The 4,328-nt window shown below is 51.5% G+C and overlaps 1 protein-coding gene across 1 annotated transcript in view; it reads left to right on the top strand.

Moving 5' to 3' along the window:
• The first annotated feature begins 53 nt into the window (after window positions 1-53).
• ST6GAL2 (ST6 beta-galactoside alpha-2,6-sialyltransferase 2) overlaps window positions 54-4,328 on the top strand; it is a 95,168-nt gene continuing 90,893 nt past the window's right edge. The window contains exon 1 of the mRNA XM_027769243.1: window positions 54-235. The gene's annotated coding sequence lies outside the window, so the exon portion shown is untranslated. The remainder of the gene's footprint in view (window positions 236-4,328) is intronic.

Here is a 4,328-nt window from a genome sequence, read left to right as displayed (position 1 = left end):
GCTGCGCTGTCGGCATCCGTAGCCCCCGAGTTCCGGCGAGCTTGGGGCGCCCCCGGCGGGGTCCCCGCTCCAGCAGGCGCCCGTGTGAGTATGCGAGCGCGTGGCGCGCGCGCCCGAGCGGCAGCCGGGGAATAAAATGTGACACGCACGCCTCCGACTCCAGCGCCGCCCGGCCGGGGGAGCTCCGAGCACCGCGGCATCGCCTGCTTGGAGGAGCGGCGTGGGGAGACGGCTGGTAAGGGAGGGCACTGGGGTCGGGCAGGGGGCGACGTCTCGTTCGGTGTCGCTGCAGCCTGTGCGCTGCTCGACGCGGAGTTATTAGACTCGGAGACTAGGAGCCAGAGCAGTGGGTGGGGAATGTGGGTGGGTTGGGGTGCAGGCAGTTCCGGAGATGAGCGAACTGGAGGGCTTGCACTTTGGGGACAGGCGGACACAACTGTTCCCTTGCGGCTCAGTAACGGTGGTTTTTCTTTGGGGCTCTGGATGGGAGTGAAGAAATTTTATTGTCTCTGTCTATCCCACCTCTGTTGCAAAACTGCGCTCCTTAAAGCGGAAAGTGTGTTCTGTGGCTTTCTGGTTCTCTGTAGCTATGATGTTTAGCAGCGGGGGCGTCGGCGCCCTAAGTACCGGAGCCTTCAATCCCATGCACCCGGCAGGCGGAAAACTCCGCTGGCGGGTCGTTGCGCTTTCCAGGGTGCGGAGTGGCGACTCGATGCTTTCGAATGAGTAGGATATGTGACATTGGTCTCGTTCGGATTTGACGGTGCTGGTGCTCAGGGACTGAGCGAAGTTAAACTCCGGCTCGCAGCAAGCGGTGCCTTCCGAAGAGAGCTGAATGGTGCGTTTGGAGCTGTGCTTTCCAGGAATTTAAATGAGACTTCTTGTGAGTGCCTTCCAGGTCTCTCCCCGGTACCATGTTTGTTTTGTCAGGCTGAACTTTGGAACTGTTTCATAATCCGAGAAGCGCTTTAGGGGGGAAAGTAATGCTTGGCTGGATTTTTGTGAACTTATTTTTATTGGTCATGCTGACACTTTGGCGTGGTAAGCCATGTTTGGTCGAAATCCTGGTCCCTTGTTCCGCTGGCGTCCTGGCGTGCTGGTCCTCCTGGCCGGGCTGGCGGCTTGGGTGAGGGCCTCCGACTGGCTGGGAATACATTTTACATTCAAAGTACTTTCCACGCATTTAAAAGGCCCCCTGCAGGATACCGGATACTTTTTAAAAAAAATTCTGATGAATATTTTTTGCCACTTGGAAAAATAATTTATAAATAAGAAAGAATTCCAGTGAAGTGGTAGGTAGCATCCTGTTGTTGCCAGTTTAAGATTTTTAAAGAGGGAGTAGGATGTGTGGTCTTCACCCCTGCTGTCCCCTTCCCCATTTTCCTCCACGTGACAAGATTTTTACAGCACTTGAAGGCTTGCATTTTGTACTACTTACTGCATGAAATAATTGTTGGCAACGATGGATATTGTGACCAAAGTAAGGAGAAACCTAAAATAATAGATGAATAGCCTTGAACTTTACGGCATGGTTTTAAAAGGCAGCTAAACAAACATGCTGGGATCGTGGAGCCAGTAGGTGGACCTCGGAACACCTTACCTGTTTGCCTGGTGCAGTGGCCGCTTCTGGAGTTTTGAGCTGAATTTCTTATAGAGATGGTGAGAGGAGCCTCTGCTCTTGGAGTTCTGGGCTGCGCGGCTGCTGGACAGAGTTCAGAACCGCCACCAGCATTTGGCCAGCTCCTTAGGTGGCATGACCCGAGGACCCGAAGGTAAAGATCTGAAGGTCCTGAGACTGGAGGCTTCAAGGATGAGCTCATTTCATATTTGAAAATATATGAATGATTTATTAGGCAAAAGGGTAATCGGCTTCTGACGAGCGTAATTAAAAGGGAAAGGGTTTACACTTGGCAAGGGAGGACTTAAATTGAGTCTAGAGAGTTGTGAATCCAGCCAGCACGCTTGGTGGAGGGCTGCTGAGAGATTCCAGTGCCCTTGTTTCCGGAGGTTTGTTCCTGGGCTCTCGGGTTGGCTTGTTTTTCCTGAGATCCCCCTCGCTGCGGCGGTTTAAGCGTGTGAGTCTCTGGTCTATCGCTTATACTAACTGCAGTTTTATCCCCAGGTCTAGAATTGATCCAAACATCTTTCTAATTTCTCTAAAATGGCAAACTCATTCCTAGTTTTCTGCAGCTCCTGCCTAGGTAAATGGATAGTGGGCTCCTTCCCAGAAACTGAGATTTCTCCTCTGCATAACTGTTAATTCGTAAATGTACTGCTTCATTCGGGAGATCTTGAATTTCGATATCTTCTGCTCCATTATAAAAACCTTCTTTTTTCGGGACCAGCAGTTAGCATAATGGTTATGTCGCTGGACTCCCACGTAGTCAGTTGACTGCAGTTCGCGTCCCAGACCCGGTGGCTTATGGCTTAAGACTCACGCCGGGCGCGTGTGCGTGCGTGCCCAAGATCCCGAGAGGAGAATGGAGGAGAAGGGATTGCGGTATGACCATCCCCTCTGGGGGGTGATTTCTCGCTTTCTGTCTCTATATCTCTCTTTGTTTGGCAAGCGCACATGCCCTATAGCGAAAATCTCTCCCCCTCCCCCCCAAAAAGTCTTTTTTCTTAGAACATATTTTCTCTTTAAGTATATCATGCTATTCTCATAGATTGTGGTTTTCCCCTCCAGGATTTTCTGTAATATAATCTTAAAACGTAATTTCCTAAGTTAAATGAAGTACTGCATTCCAGTTGTAGAAATGCCAAAGCAGAACAGACAATAGGTGGGTGCATGTTAAGGGTTGATTTATTTTTTAAGGCTTGAAAGCCCATCCCTTAGAAAGAACTATGGGCTGAAATTCACAAGTGACTGGGAAAACACCCTACAGACAGTCGGGGAAGTACGCATGTGTCGGTGTGGACGCTGTCAGTGTCCTCACACCAGCTGATGCCCATGCGCGGACTGGGGGGCTGTAGAAAATGCCCAGCCGCTCACAGACTATCACGCTCCCCATTAACATCACTGCCGTTTCTCCGAAAGCCCCCCTTCCTGCTCTGGAGAGATTTGTTTGTACACATTATTAAGCACACAGTGCAAAGACAGAAGCAATAGAAAGCCGTGGGTTTATTATTATGCCTTTGATTCAATTCGAAATTCGCTCTTGTCAAAATACTTAGAACATACTTAGAAATACTTAGAACATGGGAAGGGAAGGGAAGGGAAGGGAAGGGAAGGGAAAGGGGAGGGGAGGGGAGGGGAGGGGAGGGGAGGGAAGGGAAGGGAAGGGAAGGGGAGAGAAGGGAAGGGTGAAATATGTTTCAGAGGCATGAGGAATGAATTGGGCAGCCCCAAGTCTGGGGAGGAGTTGGTGACCGGCCTTGTCCTGGGAAAAGCAGCAGTTGCTGGACTCCTGTCTTCACTCAGCCACCTGCAGGTCCCCGGGAGGCTGTCCCGTGGTACCAAGTGCCTGCTGGTCTGCGGGAGGAATTGCTCTGGGGTGGAAATGACTTCAAAGCATGCGGCCACTCTGGGGAATGCTTTGTGCTGGAAACTCAGCTGTGCCCTCCTGGCTGCTGCCCCTTGTGGTCCTCTCTAGGAAAGAATTTCGGAACTGAGGCACATGCTGGCTGTAAAAATCAGGGAGGATGTGCAGTTTCGCCTGGGCTCCAGCACAGAGTGGCAGCGAAACCGATTGGCCAGTGCCCTCATAGCCACCAGCCCCGGAAGAAGTGGCTTCCCGGGAGCCCAGCTTTCAGAACTGTGCGAGGAAGACTACCTCTCCTCCAAGGTGTGTCCTGGTGCGGGCAGAAGTGATAATTGCTTCTTCTAGCTTGCTTAAAAGCTAATTTCCGCACAGCCCCAGGGGAGAGTAGTAATTCGGAGAATAATAATAGCAAGGATTTGCACTAATTATGTACCACACCCTGCCATTTACTCTGCATAGATTATCAGAAGCACTTACCTCAACCCTGCCAGGTACCATTACCCCCATTTTACAGGTGAGGTGTCTGAGTCAGAAGTGAGGTGCCTTGGCAAGGCCGGGACGTGAACCTGGGTCTGGGCTGTCCGAAATCCATGCTGTTAGACTGAGGTGCACTCAACAGAGGGACAGGAGTGGTCCAGCTTCCTGTCCTTGTGTTGACCAGAGACCAGTGGTGGATGGATGGGCAGGACTACAGTGGAAGGGACAGCAGGACAGCCTGGGTGTACAGGAGCACGTCTTCATCCCAACCTGGACACTGAGGAAGGCTGGAGCATTGGCTTAAAAACGGGCCGCGTCCTGTGCACTCTCTAGGCAGTCAGTGATTAGAATGGCATTCGTGCTGAGAGC

Source organism: Tupaia chinensis, unplaced genomic scaffold (assembly GCF_000334495.1).
Source record: "Tupaia chinensis unplaced genomic scaffold, TupChi_1.0 Scaffold149090_1, whole genome shotgun sequence".
NCBI lineage: Eukaryota > Metazoa > Chordata > Mammalia > Scandentia > Tupaiidae > Tupaia > Tupaia belangeri.
The sequence above is the reverse complement of the archived record's forward strand: the minus strand, read 5'-3'. Positions and strand labels throughout refer to the sequence as shown.